The sequence below is a fragment of the Zingiber officinale genome, chromosome 2B, assembly GCF_018446385.1.
Source record: "Zingiber officinale cultivar Zhangliang chromosome 2B, Zo_v1.1, whole genome shotgun sequence".
NCBI classification, from domain to species: domain Eukaryota; kingdom Viridiplantae; phylum Streptophyta; class Magnoliopsida; order Zingiberales; family Zingiberaceae; genus Zingiber; species Zingiber officinale.
The window spans coordinates 84,408,631-84,430,607 of NC_055989.1; the positions used below are offsets into that span (position 1 = coordinate 84,408,631).

The 21,977-nt window shown below is 37.7% G+C and overlaps 1 non-coding gene across 1 annotated transcript; it reads right to left on the bottom strand.

The window, feature by feature from the left end:
- Positions 1-21,317: 21,317 nt before the first annotated feature.
- TRNAF-GAA lies at positions 21,318-21,390 on the bottom strand. The gene has a single exon. It is a non-coding gene; the product is annotated as a tRNA-Phe (tRNA).
- Positions 21,391-21,977: the final 587 nt, after the last annotated feature.

Genomic DNA, 21,977 nt, shown 5'->3' on the forward strand with positions numbered 1-21,977 from the left:
TGAACCCAAATCAGGTGATTTCGGAGGGTTCGAGCCGGAAATCTATAAACCGGACGCGACACATGCTATCATCGCGCGCAGGAGGGGGGGGGTGCAAATCCCCAGCTCGTGGGCCTCACGTTTGCGGGCGACCCGGTTTGTTTTTGCCAGTCTGGTTTGCTTACCTGGTTTATCTATTCCGGTTTGGTTCTGTTCCCGTGAGAAAGCAAAACAGTGCGACATATTGTTTCTGTCCGCGTGAACGAAGCGACGCGGTCCTGTTCTCGTGAGGAAGCAAAGCGACGTACGCTTTGGTGCGTGCACTGTTTCGAAGTGTATTTATACACTTCCTTTGCTCCTTCTCAAATCACTGCAAAGCATTCCTCTGCTCTCTGCTTTTTCCTTTCTTCTTCCCGAGTTTGAGTTCTGAGGCTTGGTTTCTGCGATATGAGGTTGAGTCCGAGTGCGATGTTCGTCTTGGAGTGCACCTACGAACGACGCGAGCGGTTGTCGGATCTTGGGAGGATTTTGCCGGAGAGCCTCTGCACCGTGGGCGACAATAAATTCTCTAAAGACAGTCGGCAAGCCCGACGCTTCAACCGGAAATACACAAATTCTTAACCCTACTCTTATTACCGTTTATTGCATACTCGTCATTTATTGGTGCAATTATAGATTAGATTACTGTGTTACTGTAATCATATCACTACAATTTTAGAGAATTTATTATAGCATCAATAGACATGATGAATGATAGGGTAACAGGGTCTGATGAGGCTAGCGCCCGACCCGAAAAATTTTTCGGGCAAAACTTCAGACGTTGGCAACAACGGATGAAATTTTGGCTTACTACGCTAGGGCTATTCTCCGTTATAGAAACAAATCCTCCTTCACCTAATGAAGAGGAACCTGCCCGTAGTGGTGCCATAGAGAGGTTTAAGCAAAATGATTATCTCTGCCATGGGAGGATCCTGTCTGTCCTCTCAGATGCACTATTTGATGTGTACTGCTCAACCTCTTCAGCTAAAGAGCTGTGGAAATCTTTGGATAAAAAATACAACTCCGAAGATTCTGGTTTAGAAAAGTATACTGTGGCAAAATTCCTAAACTTCAAAATGGTTGAAGGCAAATCTGTAATTGAGCAGACACATGAATTCCAAGTTCAAATTCATGGTCTTGCCGAAGGAGATATGCCATTACCTGAAAAATTTCAGGTCTTATCAATCATCGAAAAATTGCCTCCGAGTTGGGAAGATTTTGGCATGACTCTTAAACATCGGAGAGGTAAAATCTCTCTAGAAGATTTGATGATTGCCTTAAATATCGAAGAAGAACATCGGAAGCAACATAAAAATGATGATACAAGAATGCCTATGGATTTTATTCCAAAGGCAAATGTAGTAGTCTTATCTAACAAGAAAAAAAATTCAAAAATCAGAAAATGAAGAATAAGATGAAACCCAAACCAAAGGTTCAAAAGAAAAATGTAACCAAGCCGTGCTAGGCATGTGGACAAATTGGACATTATGCCAAATTCTGCCCTAAGCGGAAGGACAAGGAGAAAAATCAAAGCAATACGTCCAACATCAAGGCACAAGCAAATGTCGTGACTGCTAGTGACGACACCAACAATAGGTTTGTTACCTTCAAACCCGAACTAAACTTGATCTATCAACCTAGTAAATGGTTAGTTGATACAGGTGCTAATGTGCACTGTTGTGCTGATCGCTCTGCCTTCCTTACTTATCAGGTAATTGAAGGCACTTCCGTGACCATGGGGAACCATTCTGCAGCCAGGGTGTTTGGGATAGGACAAGTTGACCTGAGGTTCACCTCTGGAAAAGTCCTGTCACTGCATGAGGTGCATCATGTTCCAGCGGTCCGTCGGAATTTGATTAGCGGGTCAAAGTTAGTCCGTACTGGTTATGAGTTGAACTTTAAATGTAATAAAGTTGTAATATTACATTTAGGAACCTTTATTGGAAAATGTTACCTTAATGAAGGTTTATTTAAACTCAATGTAGAAAATGCTACCTTAAATAAATCTACTGATATTGGTTGTTTATATAACATTGAGTCTTATGATATATGACATGACAGATTAGGACATGTCAATTTTAATACCGTGAAAAGGATGATGAACCTAGACATGATTCCTAAGCATGCTATAAATGATAAGAAAAAATGTGAAGTTTGTGTGCAATATAAACAAACCCGAAAACCCTTCAAATCAGTTGAGAGAAATTCTGATATTTTAGAATTGATCCATACTGGCTGTTGTGAGTTTAACGGTGTAATAACGAGAGATCATAAAAGGTATTTCATCACCTTTATTGATGATCACTCTCGTTATTGTTATGTTTATTTGCTAAAAACTAAGGATGAATCTTTAGATAAATTTATGATTTTTAAATCTGAAGCTGAGAATCAAACAGATAAATCTGTTAAGAGACTAAGGTCTGATAGGGGTGGAGAGTTTACCTCGAACCTGTTTCAAAAATTTTGTCAAGATACATGTATAATTCACGAGGTAACTACTCCATATAGTCCTCAATCCAACAGTATAGCAGAACGAAAAAATCGAACCCTTGAAGATATGATTAATTCCATGTTAGGCAGTTCTGGGTTACCCAACTTCATGTGGGGGGAAGCTCTATACACTGCATGCCATGTGTTAAATAGAATCCCCATGAGGTCTAGGGATAAAAGCCCATATGAGCTTTGGAAAGGCCGGAGGACAAGTTTGAAATACCTTAAAGTGTGGGGGTGCCTTGCAAAGGTACTAGTACCTGAACACAGAAGGAAAAAACTTGGTCCAAAGACCGTAGATGGTATCTTCTTGGGTTATGCTCAAAATAGTATTGCATATAGATTTTTGATTATTAAATCAGAAATTTCTGGAATAGATGCAAATACTATTGTCGAACTTCGCGATGCTACATTTTTTGAGGATATATTTCCTATGAAGACAAGAATACCTCAGTCTATATCTAATATTCCTACTAGAGATAAGCCTGCTTCCGAAGAGGCCCCATTATCCGTAGAAGGTATACCTTCCTCAAGTCACTCTAGACTAGATGAATCTAGTGAGTGTACAGAACTGAGGAGAAGCAAGAGGCAACGTGTGTCTACGGATTTAGGCCAGGACTTTATCACCTATAATATAGAAGGTGACCTTGTGACATATAGAGATGCTATGACTTCTCTTGAAGCTAAGCACTGGAAAGAGGCCATTAAAAATGAAATGGACTCTATTATCTCTAATGCCACTTGGGAGTTAGTAGATTTACCTCCTGGGTGTAACACTATAGGATGTAAATGGGTGTTTAAGAGAAAACTAAAACCTGATGGGTCAGTAGATAAATTCAAAGTCCGCCTAGTTGCTAAGGGATTTAAACAGAAAGAATGGATTGACTATTTTGACACTTATTCTCCTGTTACTAGAATTACTACAATCCGAGTGTTGATAGCATTGACATCTATATATCATCTTGAGGTTCATCAAATGGATGTCAAAACGACAATCCTTAATGGAGATCTTGAAGAAGAGATATATATGGATCAGCCTGAGGGACATGTAGTTTCTGGAAATGAGAATAAAGTCTGTAGGTTAGTTAAATCTCTTTATGGTTTGAAGCAAGCCCCAAAGCAGTGGCACGAAAAATTTGATAGTGCTATGCTATCGTTTGGATTTGAAATGAATGACTCTGATAAATGTGTGTATGCTAAAATGAAAGGTGATAGTTGTATTATCTTATGTTTATATGTAGATGATATTCTACTTTTTGGTTCTAACCTTTCTATTATTAATGAGACTAAGACCCTCTTAAGTGGTAAGTTTGATATGAAGGATATGAGTTGTGCTGACATGATTTTAGGGCTGAAGTTGACTCGATCAACTGATGGAATAACAATTTCTCAGTCACTCTATATTGAGAGAGTATTAGAGAAATATGACTATAGCCAAGTTAAATCTATAGTCACACCATATGATCCTTTAAAAACTCTCCACAAGAATAAAAGTGGTGTGGCAGTGTCTCAATTAAGATACTCATAAATAATAGGTAGTCTAATGTATTTAGCAAATTGTTCTAGACCTGATATTTCTTTTGCTATATCGAAATTAAGCAGGTTTACCAGCTGTCCGGACAGAACACATTGGGATACATTAGACAGAGTACTCAGATACCTAAAAGGCACTATATCCTTGGGCTTGTGGTATGGGAGATTCCCTGCAGTCCTTGAGGGATATAGTGATGCTAGTTGGATAGCGGACACTGCTGAGTGTAAAGGTATTACTGGTTATGTCTTTACACTTAGAGGCGGTGCAGTTGCTTGGAGGTCTGTTAAACAGACGATTATAACCCGTTCTACATCTGAGGTAGAATTGTGTGCTTTGGATACCACAGTAACTGAAGTTGATTGGCTGAAGGGTCTTCTTTATGAAATTCCCTTGATGATGAAGCCAATACCTTCTATTTCAGTACATTGTGATAATCAAACAACAATAGCTCAGATTAGAAGCTCCAAGTATAACCAGAAACAGAAGAGACATGTACGAATACGATTAAAGTCTATTCGTGAGTTAGTGTCTCTTGGAGTGGTGTCATTGGACTTTGTAAGTTCAAAGGACAATATTGCTGATCCACTCACTAAAGGGCTTGATTATGAGAAAATCAAGAGATCCAGTAAGGGAATGGGACTGAGGCCTGTCCTGGATTCATCTATAGCAGTAACCCAACCTATCTGATTGGAGATCCCAAGAAGTAGGTTCAATGTGGTATAAACAAGCTATAAGGATGAATCATAAGCATCAAATTGATTGAGATGTAATCTTATAGTCTCTTCCCTGGATAGATGCTTGACTGCTAGTAAGGATGAGCTTAGGAGCTCTTAATGAGTTCAAGGTCTTAATGACAGGATGCTTGCAGTACATCCTTGGAGAACTCACCTATGTAAGTGTAACTGTGGGGCCGCAGTGTGGGGGGTCTAGGCAACTCTCCTTAGCACTTATGAAACAAGATTCGGTGGCATGGCCGTAATGCACCAACCCAGAAGGATTCAACCGTCGCCAGTGATGAGTTGTTACCAATTGATCTTCACATATAAAAGGTTTAAGATCAAGACTCAGTTCTCTTCAAACCTATGTGAATAAGATTGGTGTACTTAGGTGAAAATTCAAATCGGAAGGTATTTTCACTAAAAGCTCATTGCAACTAAGCCTCAGAATATATCTTTATTTTCGATCAAAATAATTTGAATTAGTGGGGGATTGTTGAAGTTTTAATTCAAATTATTTCCTTTGGTTTTTAGTCCCACATTGCCAAACTAAGGAGGTTGGAAGGACTTATATATGGAGCCCTTCCATCCATGCTTAGCAATGTTAAGGGGGCCTACACACATGCGCGGGCTGAACCAAATCAGGTGATTTGGGGGGGGGGGGGGGGGGGGGTTCGGGCCGAAAATCCATAAACCGGGCGCGACGCACGCGATCATCGCGCGCAGGGGGGGGTGCAAATCCCCAGCTCGTGGGCCTCACGCTTGTAGGCGGCCCGGTTTGTTTTTGCCAGTCTGGTTTGCTTACCTGGTTTATCTATTCTGGTTTGGTTCTGTTCCCGTGAGAAAGCAAAATAGCGCGACGCACTGTTTCTGTCCGCGTGAACGAAGCGACGCGGTCCTGCTCTCGTGAGGAAGCAAAGCGACGTACGCTTTGGTGCGTGCACTGTTTCGAAGTGTATTTATACACTTTCCTTTGCTCCTTCTCAAATCACTCCAAAGCAAAGCATTCCTCTGCTCTCTGCTTTCTCCTTTCTTCTTCCCGAGTTTGAGTTCTGAGGCTTGGTTTCTGCGATTTGAGGTTGAGTCCGAGTGCGGCGTTCGTCTTGGAGTGCACCTACGAACGACGCGAGCGGTTGTCGGATCTTGGGAGGATTTTGCCGGAGAGCCTCTGCACCGTGGGCGGCAATAAATTCTCTAAAGACAGTCGGCAAGCCCGACGCTTCAACCGGAGATACACAAATTCTTAACCCTACTCTTATTACCGTTTATTGCATGCTCGTCATTTATTGGTGCAATTATAGATTAGATTACTGTGTTACTGTAATCATATCACTACAAACATGTCATTGACCAGGGTATGCAAATGCAAGGAGGTAATTGTTCATCACTCTTAAATGATGCACGAAAGACCAAACTCATATGCTTCAGCTTACAAGAAGGAAATTAAGACTCAGAAAAAGATGGTAATCAGTTGAGAGAAGCTAGTATATATTCTGTCAGATTCAGAGAAAATTCTTTCACCAGAAGTTGATTCCCGTTGTTCGAAGAAGGCAGAAGTTAATCAGTCTACGAAGCAAAACAACTTACTCGGAACTAGTCGATCGGACCAAAAAAGAAAGCAAGTTAAAAGATCGAAAGAATCAAAAGTAATCGAACTAGGAGGCTCACCAGAGCAGTAAAAGAAAACATCATTGAGAGCTTTTCATTCTTTAGCTCTATCATGGTCACTCGAAAATTAAAAAAAAAATAAATAAAGATTTGCAGTGAATGTGGATTAAACACGCGACCTTCATATCTTCAATCTGACGCTCCCAACTGAACTATCCCATGACATTAGTTAAGGAATTATAGTTTAAATACTTTTATAATAATTTCCAGTAAAGGACTTTGTTTTTAGAAGATTGTATGTATAATTAAGAAACATATTCACATATAAATCACTAAAAAAAATAGCTAATAGCGACGAAATTAAGAACGACGTTTAACATTTCATTGCAAATTAGCGATAGAAACATTATCTTCCATTGCAAATAGCCACGAAATACAACATTATGTCGCTAGTGTCTTTGTAAACCTTAATATCTGCTTAAACAAATCATTCAGCCCCGAAGCGTCGAATTTCGTCTTCGATTTTTATTTGGTAGTAGAGGTTATCTTTGAGTAAGTAAAAAGAAGATAAGCTAAAAGTTCGAAAGAATCAAAAAGTGATCGAACTAGAGGGGTTCACTAGAGTAGCGAAGAAGGAAAAAAAACAACGCCGAGGGCTTCTTATTCTTCAGCTCTATCGTCGTCAACTGAGTTATCCCTGCTGAGAACTTTAGTTAAGGAATTATAGTTTAAATTCTTTTATAACAGTTTCCAATAAAAGACTTTTCTTTTTAGAAGATTGTATGTATAATTAAGAAATATATTGACATATAAATCACTAAAAAAATAGCTAATAGCGACGAAATTAACAACGACGTTTAACATTCCATCGCAAATTAGCGATAGAAATGTTATCTTCCATCGTAAATAGCCACGGAATACAACATTATGTTGCTAATGCCTTTGTAAACCTTAATATCTTCTTAAACCGGCCGCTCAGCCTCGAAGTGCCGAATTTCATCTTCGATTTTATTTGGTAGTAGACGTTATCTTTGAGTGAGTAAAAAGAAGACAAGCTAAAAACTCAAAAGAATCAAAAAATGATCGAACTATAGGGAGGTTCACCAGAGTAGTGGAAATGGGGGAAAAATAGCATTGAGGGCTTCTCATTCTTCAACTCTATCGTCATCAAATCGTCGCTTGAAAATGAAAAAAAATTGAGATTTGCTGTGATAGTGTATTGAACAAATGGCCTTCAAATTTTTAGTTTGATGCTCTACCAACTAAGCTCTCCCCACTAATGACCTTGTATTAGGAATTATATTTTAAATACTTTTATATCAGTTTCAGACTTTTCTTTTAAAAGATTTCATGTATACTTAAAAAACATATTCACATATAAATCATTAAAACAACAACTATAGTGATGAAATTAATGACGACGTTTAACATTCCATCGCTAATTAGTGATAGAAATGTTATCTTCCATTGCAAATAGCAACGGAATACAACATTTTGTCACTAATGCCTTTGTAGACCTTAATATCCGCTTAGACTGTCCGCTAGCCCTAGAGCGCCGAATTTCGTCTTAGATTTTGATTTGGGAGTAGAGGTTATCTTGTAGTAAGTAAAAAGAAGACAATCTAAAAGCTCAAAAGAATAAAAAAGTGATCGAACTAGGAGGCTCACCAGTGCAACGAAAAAGAAAAAAAAATAGAGATTTGCAGTGAGCGTGGATAAAACACGCAACCTTTAGATCTTCTATCTAACGCTCTCCTAACTAAGCCATCCCCACTAACGACTTTGTATTAAGAATTATATTTTAAATACTTTTATAATAGTATTTTCTTTTAGAAGATTGTATGTATAATTAAGAAACATATTCACATATAAATAACTAAAGAAAACAACTAATAGCGACGAAATTAATAATGGTGTATAACATTCCATCGCTAATTAGTGATAGAAATGTTATCTTCCATTGCAAATAGCAACGGAATATAACATTCTGTCGCTAATGCCTTTGTAAACCTTAATATCCGCTTAGACTGTTCGCTCAGCCCTGGTGCGCCGAATTTCATCTTCAATTTGGATTTGGGAGAGAGGTTATCTTGGAGTGAGTAAAAAGAAGACAAGCTAAAAGCTTAAAAGAATCAAAAAGTGATCGAACTAGGGGACTCACTAGAGCAGCGAAAAAGGAAATTAAAAAAAGCACTGCCAAGGGCTTCTCGTTCTTCAGCTTTATCGTCGTTAGATCATCACTCGAAAGTGAAAAAAAAAGAATAAAGACTTGCTTTTCTTTTAGAAGATTGTATGTATAATTAAGAAACATATTCACATATAAATAACTAAAGAAAACAGCTAATAGCGACGAAATTAATAACGGTGTATAACATTCCATTGCTAATTAGTGATAGAAATGTTATCTTCCATTGCAAATAGTAACGGAATACAACATTCTATCGCTAATGCCTTTGTAAACCTTAATATCCGCTTAGACTGTCCACTCAGCTCTAGTGCGCCGAATTTCATCTTCAATTTTGATTTGGGAGAGAGGTTATCTTGGAGTGAGTAAAAAGAAGACAAGTTAAAAGCTAAAAAGAATAAAAAAGTGATCGAACTAGGGGGCTCACTAGAGCAGCGAAAAAGGAAATAAAAAAAAGCACCACCGAGGGCTTCTCGTTCTTCAGCTCTATCGTCGTAATTAGATCATCACTCGAAAGTGAAAAAAAAAGAATAAAGACTTGCGCTAAGATCTGGTGTGCCGAATTTCATCTTCAATTTTGATTTGGGAGAGAGGTTATCTTTGAGTGAGTAAAAAGAAGACAAGCTAAAAGCTAAAAAAAAATCAAAAAGTGATCGAACTAGGGGGCTCACTAGAGCAGCGAAAAAGGAAATAAAAAAAGCACCACTGAGGGCTTCTCATTCTTCAGCTCTATCGTCGTTAAATCATCACTCGGAAGTGAAAAAAAAAGAATAAAGACTTCTGCTGAGCATGAATCGAACACACGACCTTCAAATCTTCAATCTGACACTCTCCCAACTAAGACATCCCCATTAATGACTTTGTATTAGAAATTATATTTTAAATACTTTTATAACAGATTCCAGTAAATACATTTTTTTTGAAGATTGTATGTATAATTAAGAAACATATTCATATATAAATTACTAAAAAAAATAGTTAATAGCGACGAAATTAACGACGACGTTTAACATTCCATCCCTAATTAGCAATATAAATATTATCTTCCATCGCAAATAGCAACGGAATACAACATTCTGTCGCTATTGCCTTGTAAACCTTAATATCCGCTTAGACTGTCCGCTTAGCCCCAACGCGCCGAATTTCATTTTCGATTTTGATTAGGGAGTAGAGGTTATCTTGTAGATATATATTCTAAATGCATGATAGACGAATAAAATAAAGCGGTAAAAACTTACAGAGATCTCCCGCAGATCCGCAATCTGCAATGACGCGAAAACTCGTTGTCGGAAGAGCGATCACAAGATCAGAAAGCCCTCCGCAATTCCACAAACCAAATCTCACCACCTTGGATATTCACCTCTTACTCTCGTCTCTAACCCACGAATGATCTCTTGGACGCACCCCCTTTATATAGGGAAATAAACCAGGGGCATAATGGACTTTTCCATTATGAGTAGTGGGGAACGTGGCCATGTTCCCACATCCCCACTATCCCCATTTCCAACATCTCCCACTCGTTCAAGGTAAGTCACTAAGACTAGTTCATTCAGGTAAGTCACAAAGACTTAATAAGTCACATAGACTATTAGAGAGTTTGGTCACATAGACCATATGAGAACATCCAATCCATACTTAGAGAAAATGGTTCGTGCGACAGCAAGCACACTGAGCGATAGTTGCTAAGAAGATTGTTACACCTTGACTTAGCCGCTCCTTGAGCAAACAATGCTAATAAAGTTGTTACACTTTGCTTAGCTGCTCAAATAAATTAGAGACACACTCTTCATGGCACATAGCCTCTTTCCTGGTGGCACATAGCCTTTATCCAGGATCCATCCAATCTTCAAGTGACACACAACCATTATCTTGAAGATATCCTTGTCTTGCTATTTACCCAGATTAAATAATTTTCATTTACATCGATATGAATATCTCTAATCCCTTATAATGACCATTATGTCATGAGCATGTTCCATATCCTATATTCACATTCATTTCTGTACATAACAGAAATGGGTCGACCAGTGAATAACAACAAAAGATGTAAATATATTCAATCTTCCCTTTTAGCTAGAATCAATTCATTTTAATCAGTCGCTTTCCTAGTTATGCTCCATAGACCGAATCATCCATAGCCATAGGATACACACTAAAGTAGCAGACACTGATTAAAACTTCAAGTAAACAGCTAAATAGTCACTAAGGCAAAAATTGAAATTATCATATAATCTCAAAGGTCTCACATAGTAGAGAAACAGGGATTCATTCTCCTACTACCTTTATTGTCGCAATAGCACATGTGGTATGAATCACATGCTACGATGCTATTCTCTTTACTAAAAAGAGCGCATGTTGTCTTCAAATTTAACATCGTACAAATTTTGATATAGACATACTTAACGTCTAATCCAGAATTCAACATATGAATTCTAATCTGGCCTTCAACAGGTTCAGTTAATGGTGGGTTCATTTACTTAGATCATTATTTACACATAAATGATCTCTTCTTGACATAATTATCAAGGCGACCTCAACTTATGAATCTATCTCTAATTTTATAATTTCAGCTACGTAGGCTGTTTCATGAGTAACGGTCTTACCCCTATTTGTACTTAACAAACAGAGATGATTGTCCATGTGAGTGGACCAATTTCCACCTATCAACATGCTCACCGAGATCTTATATGAATGTAACAAATACAGCATATACACTGAATAAATTATGGCAAATGACACAATCAAAACACAAAGTTTGATTGTTATTTCAATGGTATTACATTCTACGAAGTCCCAAAGACTTTACATGTTATTTAAATGACTCTTTAGTCATTGGCTTAGTAAAAGGATCTGCAAGCATAACACGTGTAGGGACATACTCAAGGATGACTTTTCTTTTAGCCACAATATCCCTTACAAAATTATATTTAGTTTCTATATGCTTGCCTTTGCTATGATATTTGGGATCCTTGGAAAAAGTTATTGCAGTTTGACTGTCACAGTAGACAGTTACTGGACTCCCACTATTCTCAACAATTTTCAGATGCTTCAGAAACCTCCTCAACCAGACTGCTTCTTGCACAACTGCTGAACATGCCACATATTCAGCTTCCATAGTCGACAAAGCTACACAAGCTTGTTTCTTGCTGTTCCAGGAGATGGCACCACCATTTAGTAAGAATGCATAGCCTGATGTGGATTTTCTATCATCCAGGTCTCCAGCCCAATCTACATCTGAATAACCTTTCAGACTCATATCTGATCCTTGAAAACAGAGACAATAATCTGTTGTCGCCTTCAGATATCTGAATATCCTTTTTACTCCCTTCCAGTGTCTCGGTCCTGGGTTTGACTGGAAGCGACTGACCAAGCCCACAACATAGCTGATATCGGGACGTGTACACAACATAGTGTACATCAAACTACCAATAGCACTGGTATATGATTTTTTATTCATCTAAGCTATTTCCTCTGGAGTTTTAGGACACATACTCTTGCTTAACACAGTACCTTTCACAATAGGTGTATGTTCTATGTTGCAATTAGACATGCTGAAATGATGTAACATCTTATTTATATAAGACTCTTGTGATAAACCCAAAAGTCCTTTAGAACGATCTCTTATGATCTTCACCCCTAAGATGTATTCAGCTTCTCCCATATCTGTTGTATCAAATTGTGATGACAGCCACTTCTTGACTTCATTTACATATCCTATGTCATTTCCAGCTATCAGCATATCATCAACATATAATGATAAAATGACATACTTTCCTTTTTCCCTTTTCAGGAAAACACAATGATCCTCATTGATCATCTCGAAACCATAAGATAAAACGACTTCGTTAAATCTTATGTTCCATTGTCTTAACGCTTGCTTTAGCCCATATATAGACTTTCTAAGTCTACATACTTTTTGCTCTTGGCCTTCAACAATGAAACCTTCTGGTTGAACCATATAGATTTCTTCGTCAAGATCACCATTAAGGAAAGTGATTTTTACATCCATTTGATGTAATTCCAAGTCATAATGTGTCACAAAGGCCAAAATAACTCTTATTGATACAAATTTCACTACAGGAGAAAATGTCTCTTCAAAGTCAATACCCTCCATTTGGGTATATCCTTTTGTAACTAAACGAGCTTTGTATCTGTTAATCGATCCATCTGCTTTCCTCTTTATTTTGAGAATCCACTTATTCCCAATAGCCCTTCGGCTCGGAGGAAGATCGACTAAGTCCCAAACATGATTTTGAATCATGGACTCCATTTCTTCAACCATTGCAGCTTTCCATTTTTCTCTAACTCTATATCCCAATGCTTCCTCAATGGATTGAGATTCGTCATCGTCAATTGGAAGTGTAACCAATGCCTTATTCTCAATATCAAACCTCTTCTTAGGTTTGATCTTACGAACACTTCTCCGTAAGTTGGGCTGTTGAGAAGTCAACTCATGACTCGGCATATCACTCCCACTCGGTTGACTAGACTCAGGTATTCCTTTTGAAACCTCTCTCGTTGATAATATCTCATCCTCCTCAAATAGTGGAACATTTTTATCAACATTACCTCTGATTGGGAACTCTGTTTCGAGAAAAGTCACATCTCTTGAGTCTATTTCCGAGATGGTTCCATCTAGTTGCTCACCTATGAAAACATAACCTTTGGAGGTCTCATGATATCTTATAAAGATACATTTCTTACCCCTAGGTCCTAGTTTTCTATACTTGTGAGAACTGTCATGAATATAAGTAGCTGACCCCCAGGGTCTCAGATTACTCAAATCTGGTTTTCTGCCTGTCCAACGTTCATATGGGGTAGATGGAACTGACTTTGAAGGCACTTTGTTAAGTATATAGGCTGTAGTTAATAATGCATCTCCCCAATAGGAGATTGGCAAATTTGCTTGCGCCATCATAGACCTAACCATTTCAAGAAGAGTCCTATTTCTTCTTTCAGCTACCCCATTTTGCTGTGGAGTTCCAGGAATTGTCAACTATCTAATAATCCCTCTATCATTACATATTGTCTTGAACATATCAGACAAATACTCCCCTCCACGGTCAGTGCGTAAAGCCTTAACTTTCGATTCTCAACTTCGTTCATATAACGAATGAAGCAATCTAATGCTTCAGATTTGTGAGAAATCAAATACACATGACCGAACCTAGAGAAATCATCAATAAATGTAATGAAATAGGAAGCTCCATGTCTAGCCTTCACATTCATTGGACCACAAATGTTCGAATGAATTAACTGCAATGTTGATTCAGATCTAATAGCCTTACCAAATGGTTTCCTAGTTGCTTTTCCAGCAAGACAATGCTCACATATAGACAATTGAATCTTAGCTCGAGTGCCCAATAGACCCTCTCTAACTAACCGATTCATACGTTCTTGTCCTATGTGTCCTAATCTAGCATGCCAAACCTCATCAGTTATATCTGCATCACTAGTTAAAGAAATGTTTGAAAAACAACCATCAATAACATAATTGACATCTAACTCTACATCAAGAACCATAAAACCATTTGTTAAAAAACCATATCTGATTGACACTGAGTCAATCTTAAGTTCAACAGACCGATTGTAAAATTAATACAATACCCTAAATCAAGAAGACACATAACGAAAACAAGATTCTGTCGAATTTCAGGAGCATACAGGACATCATGTAGAAATAAAACTCTACCACCACGTAGGTTGAGTTTGCAAGTGCCGACTCCTTTGACTTCAACTCTTGCATTATTTCCCACATAGATCCACTTGTTGCCAGCTGGTACCCGACGGTACTCAACAAATGTAACTCGTTCCCGAGCTACATGGTTGGTTGCTCCCGAATCTATAATCCACAAAAGATAAGAATCAGCTAACAACACTGAACTAGCAACAAAATGCTCTTGAAAATAAGACAAACTTGGATTTACATTTTTCGGCTCAGTGCACTCCCGAGCAAAGTGGCCCTTTTTGCCACAGTTAAAACAAGTCAACTTGTTTTTAGGTTTCTTTCCAGTCTTCTTGACTATCTTCTTGATTGGGCCCTGTCCCACAACGACAGCTTCCTTCTTCTTTCCCTTCCCTTTCTTGAACCATTTCTTTTTCTTGGATCCATATGATCCAGCAGAACCTACAGCCACATAGGCTTGTCCAGAAATCCTTGCGGATTCAACTCACTCCGCCTCTAATTCTACATGGTGTGAGACGTCAGTGAAAGTCTTAATACTCTCACTGTGAGTTAAGGTCTGTTTCATGGTCTCCCAAGAATCTGGAAGTGAACGAATAACTGCTTGAACCTGTTGTTCATCAGTCAACTCATGACCAATAGTTTTAAGCTCCCGAATCATGTTCGACATCTCCCTGAGGTGTTGAACCATTGACACATTCGGACGCTTTTTGTAGCTGTCAAACTTGATTGTCAGCTGTCGAAGCTTGCTCAAACTTACTCCACTGTATTTTTTTTTAAGGGCTACCCAGACTGCATGAGCCGTAAGATATGACTCATACTCAAAAGCTAGGTCGTCTACCATTGAACTAATCAATATACCCTTTGCAGTGGAGTCCTTTTTCTTCCATGCCTTATAGGCATCAAGATCTCGTATGTGTTGTGCAGTGGTACCATCTACAGGTACTTCCATAACCTGATTTACAGCCTCTAGAACTTCTTGTTCCTCAAGTACATAATGTATCATGAGGTGCCAGATCTTGTAGTTATCCCCATTAAAATTTTCACCTTTGTTGAGTTCAACTATTATGTTTTTGGTTGCCATAATTTATCATAAATAAATAAATTATTTAGTATTCAGTGTATATCATATGTATGCAATTTATGATTGACTTAATATTACTTTGAGTTGGTTTACAAAATCAAGTGACAATTATGTTTTCACTTATCATCCGTATGACCAATCAAATTAATATTAATCAATTCTATTACAGACATCCCAACAAATGAACTAATCATTTAATACTTCATGAACTAATCATGCATCATGTCAAGCAAACAGCATAAATAAATGAACACATCATTAACATAAAATTATGCTGCAAATTGTTAACACATAACTAACTGACATGAATGAAATGGACTAACTATTGTTCATACAAAACGACAATAAAAATAACAAAACTCTAATAAACTAGATAGGCGACTACCACTCCCACTAGGACAGACACTAGTGCAGTGGCCAAAATAATCCCTCTCAGCCTGGACTCATTTGGGGTAATCCCAGGCAGGACAACTTCAAGATTTTCAATTGGATCCCACAGACACTCTCCCAGATCCTCTTCAGATTCATCTGGATCTTCCTCTGGATCTTCAGGCTCTTCTGAATGCTCTTCAGATTCTTCTGGATCCTCCTCTGGAGGATCTTTAGGATCTTCTGAATCCTTTTCAGATTCATCTGGATCCTCCTCTGGGTCTTCAGGACCCCAATAGAGATGAAGCAACTGTCTGCACATCTCTGAATACGAGATGTGTCCATCATAATCATCCCAAAGTTGGAATGCTATCTGCCTAAGGTTTTCTGGCAGTGAATATACTAGAGCAAATCTTCTGTGTGTGTCTTCGACTGGAAATTCTTCTCGCTCGAGTTTCCAGAACAACCGATCGAGCCGACCAATAAGCCATCCAAGTCCTTGAACAGGGTCAAAATCAAGCTCCTTAATCTCCTCCCAAAGATCATGTTGTCGTAAATCATGACTAGCAATCTGAAAAATTGAAAATAAATAAGTCAGTACAAAATCGACTAACCAGTACAAAACCGGCTTATTTCAATTTATACAGGCATAGTACCAACATAATAAATCAAGAAAAACAAATCTTCTCGATTTTCAGGAGTTTAAGTCGACAATTAGAACTAATCTAATTGGTCAGACCCTTTGGATTGGTTGATTAGGGATCCATATCCTAAGCTTGGTCCATTGTCCATAATTAGAACTAATCTAATTGGACAGAGATTTTTGTACCTATGTTCTGTTACTTTTTCTCTAAGTCCATTCCTACCAATTTCAGACTTATTGATCAAACTCAGGTTCGTTTGATCAAACTAATGCCCATTGGTTTAAGTCCGACCAATTAGAACAAATCTAATTGTTTTGATCAAATCTGACCCATTAGAATAAATCTGATCATTTGATCATATTTGGTCCAAGTCTAATTAATCAACCTAAATTAATTTGGGGTTGGATCAAATTGGTTTAATTAAACCCAATGGTTTAATCTAAACCGGGTATAATTGGACCAACCAGTTTAAACCCACCTGATTAATTAAAATTAACCAATAAACTTAATTTTAATTAATTAATTCCAACATGCATATATATATATTTTTTAACATTGTGTTTAAAAAAAATGCATGAAAAAAGAATTAATTGCATGCGGCAATTCTGTGAACATATCACTGTACTGCCTTGTTTTATTTTTATTTTCGTTTTTGTTTTGAGAAAAATTCAAAACAGAAACCTCATGTTTATCTTTTGCCGTTTTCTTCGCCGCCACGACCCCTACTGCCTTGTTTTTCTTTTTCTTTTTTTATTTTTGTTTTTGTTTTGAGAAAAATTCAAAACAGAAACTTTATGTTTATCTTTTTCCGTTTTCTTCGCCGCCACGACCCCATGCACGCACGCCACGCACATTGTGCATGCCACCTTTCCTGCGACAAACACGGGTTGCAACGAGAGGTGGCCATGATCACTTCGCCGGCCAATTGGAAGTTATCGCCAACCTCTGCCAGTGGTAGCCGGTTCTTTCCAGCATAAAAAACCAGTCAATTTTAGGCTCGACGAGATTGCTGACAGTGGTTCTGCCTGTCCTAGCCACCAACACATAGCCAGCCAGCCAGGACGCCAACAACGACCATGGACTGCCATTGCCGGTAAATGTAGCGGTCTTGATTTTACAAATTTGGCACAACATGTATGCTACGACACATTAGTCGTGCAAAACAGCGCCGGGAAATGACAAAACGAGGAAACATTCAAATGACAATTTCATAATTCGTCTATAAGCATTTAGAAATAACTACGCGCTCTAATACCAATGTAGATATATATTCTAAATGCATGATAGACGAATAAAATAAAGCGGTAACAACTTATAGCGATCTCCCGCAGATCCGCAATCGGCAATGGCGTGAAAACTCGTTGTCGGAAGAGCGATCACAAGATCGGAAAGCCCTCCGCAATTCCACAAACCAAATCTCACCACCTTGGATATTCACCTCTTACTCTCGTCTCTAACCCACGAATGATCTCTTGGACGCACCCCCTTTATATAGGGAAATAAACCAGGGGCATAATGTTAGAATGTATACTAAAAGCCTAGCTTTTGGTATAAACATTTATCTAGAAATAAGAATCACATTTGTCAAATGTCTACATTTATGATAAATGTAGTTGTTCAATTAATTTATATTGTAGATAATATGGTGTGTGGTGTCACACACAGAGGATCATGTTATCGGTACCTAATAAATTATAAACAGTAGCTCACGACCAAGATGGAAAGGAACAAACCATTGGAAGGTCGTAGTGTAATTAGGTATTAGTTTATCTTAACTATATAATTACACTAGTACACTTAGAGTGTATTGAGTAGGACCATTTGAGGTCGTTTCTTTTATACTGACTTTATAAAGGAACAAAGACCTCAGTTATTATGGAAGTGTGTGCTCTTAATCCTAATATAATAACAAGCACATATATTTGATATTTATTTCTTTAATTTATCAATGGGTGAGATTTAGTTCGATAAATCAATAAGCCCGATAAGTTGGGAAATGATATCACTTATAGTGTGTGTTGTTGATTATAGAAGGAAACTGTGTCCTAGTGATCTAGGTTGAGAATGTCCCTAAGAGGAGCTCATAGGGATTGTCATGTTAAACCTTGCAGGTGGACTTAGTCCGACATGACGATGAAGTTGAGTGGTACTACTCTTGGAGCTAGATATTAATTAAGTGAGTTGTCAGTAACTTACTTAATTCGTGGACATTTGACATCTTAAACATAGGGAGACTAACACACTCATAATAAGAAGGAGCCCAAAATGAAATTTGGGATTGGTGCGGTAGTTCAATAATAGTTCTCTAGTGGAATGAATTATTATTGATAAAATTAAGTTGTGTGTTCGGGACGAACACGGGATGCTTAATTTTATCGGGAGACCAAAACCAATTCCTCCTCTCGGTCCCTATCGTAGCCTCTTAATTATAGAATACTATACCCACCTATACCCACCTTCTTACCCATCCCATAGGGGCCGGCCAAGCTAGCTTAGAGACCAAGCTAGGGCCGACCAAAGTTTGGTTCATGGGTGCTTCAAGGTGGCCGACCCTAGCTTGGGTTCAAGCTTGGTGTGGCTGGCCCAAATTAAAATAAAAGGATTTTTATTTTTTAAAATTTTTCTTATGTGGATAACATGATTTAAAAGAGAGTTTAAAAATTTAAATCTTTCCTTTTATAAGATTCTACAAAAGATTAAGAGAAGAGCTAAATCTCTTTCCTTATTTGTAGATTAAAAGGTTGATTTTAATTTTGGTAAAAACTTTCCTTTTTAATCATGTTCATGATTTAAAAGAAAGTTTAAAAATTAAAAATTCTCTTTTATTAGTTTCTACAAAAGATTAAGAAAAGATTTGATATCTTTCCTTATTTGTAGATTGAAAAGAGATTTTAATTTTTAGAGATAACTTTCCCTTTTGGAAAATTATCCACATGTTTAAAAGAAAGATTTTAATTTATAAAATTTCCTTTTTATTAACCAATCATGAAGGGATAAAAATTATTGAAATTTTTTATAAATTTCTGGAAGCAAATAAGGAAGTTTTAATTTGTGTTTAAAATTTTATTTGCTTGGAGATTTGTATATGGCCGGCCATTGTAAATTGAGAAGAGAAAAATTATTTTTAATTAAATAAATATTTCCTTTTCATGGCAAAAGAATTAAGGAAGTTTTTATTTAAATTTCCTTATTTGCCAAGACCAAGGATTATAAAAGAGGGGGTAGAGGTGCCTTCATGTGTGAACGACTCTATTATTTTTCTCCCTCTTTTCTTCCTTGGTGTGGCCGGCTCTTCCCCTTCTCTTCTCTCCATCCTTGTGGCCGAACCTCTCTTCCTCCTTGGAGATCAATTGGTGGCCGGATTTTAGCTTGGAGAAGAAGGAGAGAAAGCTTACATCCCTTGGAGCGTAGTTGGTGGAAAAAGATCTTCATCTTTTGGAAGCATTGTGCTTGACCGAAACTTGAAGAAAGGAGAAGAAGGTGCTTTGGTGGTTTCTCATCTCGGTAGATCGTTGCCCACACAACGTCCGAGGTTAGAAGAGGAATACGGTAGAAGATCAAGAGGTCTTTCTAAAAGGTATAACTAGTAATTTTTCCTTTTCCGCATCATACTAGTTATTTTTGGAAATAAATACCAAATACAAGAGGCTTACGATTCTAGTATCTCGAATATGTTTTTCGATGTTGTGTTCTTTTGTTTTTTCTTTTCCTTGTGATTTGATTGTTCTTTTCGGTTAACCTAAAGTTATTTTAGGGAATTAAATATTAGCTTTTCTTAAAAGGTTTTGTCTAGTCGGTGGTGGTTGTTCCCATATCCAAGAAGGCCATGTGCCTCGCCACGTCAGTACTAGGAACCAATTATGGAAATTAATATTTAATGAAATTAATAACTTAGGTGATTTGGATCAAATGTGTGAAGTTCCGCAGGAGATCCAAGTCAAAACCTAAAAGAACAAATAGATTAAGTTTTGGATCAAACGTGTTAAGTTCCGCAGACGATCCAAAATTTAATTTAAAAGAACACATGGTAGCTAGGAAAAGGTTCAGACCTTTGTACAAAATTTTTGTATAGTGGAACCTCTAGGTTTTCTGAGTAGCAACCAACACATAATGGACTTTTCCATTATGAGTAGTGGGGAACGTGGCCATGTTCCCACATCCCCACTATCTCCATTTCCAACATATCTTGGAGTGATTAAAAAGAAGACAAGCTAAAAGCTTGAAAGAATCAAAAAGTGAACGAACTAGGGGGGGCTCACCAGAGCAACGAAAAAGGGAAAAAATCACTGCCGAGGGCTTCTCGTTCTTCAGCTCTATCATCATCAGATTGTCGCTTGAAAATGAAAAAAAAGAGATTTACGATGAGCATGAATTAAACATGCGACCTTTAGATCTTCAGCCTGACACTCTCCCAACTGAGCTATGCCCACTGATAACGTTGAATTAGGAATTATATTTTAAATAATTTTATAACAATTTCTAGTAAAGGACTTTTCTTTTAGAAAAACGATAGATCAACTACCTTAGTGGCCCCCAAGTGTCAGAGGACATTTCTTTTAGAAGATTGTGTGTATAATTAAGAAACATATTCACATATAAATCACTAAAAAAAACTAATAGCGACGGAAATAACGATAGCATTTAATGTTCCATCGGTAATTAGTAACAGAAATGTTATCTTCCATTGCAAATACTAACGGAATACAACATTCTGTCGCTAATGCCATTGTAAACCTTAATATCCGCTTAGCCTGTCCGCTTAGCCAAGAAGCGCCGAATTTCATCTTTGATTTTGGTTTGGGAGTAGAGGTTATCTTGGAGTGAGTAAAAGAAGACAAACTAAAAGCTCAAAAGAATCAAAAAGTGATCGAACTAGGGGGGCTCGACAGAGTAGAGAAAAAGAAAAAAAAACACTACCGAGGGCTTCTTGTTCTTCAGCTGTATCGTCGTCAAATCATCGCTCAAAAATGAAAAAAAATAGAGATTTACGGTGAGCGTGGATCGAACACGCGACCTTCAGATCTTCAGTCTGACGCTCTCCCAACTGAGCTATCCCTGCTAATGACTTTATATTAGGAATTATATTTTAAATACTTTTATAACAATTTCCAGTAAATGATTTTTCTTTTAGAAAATTATATGTATAATTTAAAAACATATTCACATATAAATCACTAAAAAATAGCTAATAGTAACCGAATTAATGACAGCGCTTAACATTCCATCGCTAATTAGTGATAGAAATGTTATCTTCCATCACAAATAGCTACGGAATACAACATTCTGTTGCTAATGCCTTTGTAAATCTTAATATCTACTTAGACTATCCACTCATCCCCGGAGCACCAAATTTCTTCTTCGATTTTGATTTGGGAGTAGAGTTTATCTTGGAGTGAGGTTTAGATGATTCGGTCGGAGCGGGCAACAAAAATGAAATTGGTGCAGTGGAAATCACCCCAACTGGTATCTCAGAGAGTGAGGGCGTCCCCTCAAACGATGCAAGAGTGGTCCATTCGGCTCCAACTTTTGGAAGGATAGGTGTAGAAGCCTCTTCCCTCTCAGATGCTAGGCAGGTGAACGGAGTTTCGATGAAGATTTGTTGCGCCGGTGTAGTCGATTGGACTAGAGTGGCCAATCAATGTCTCT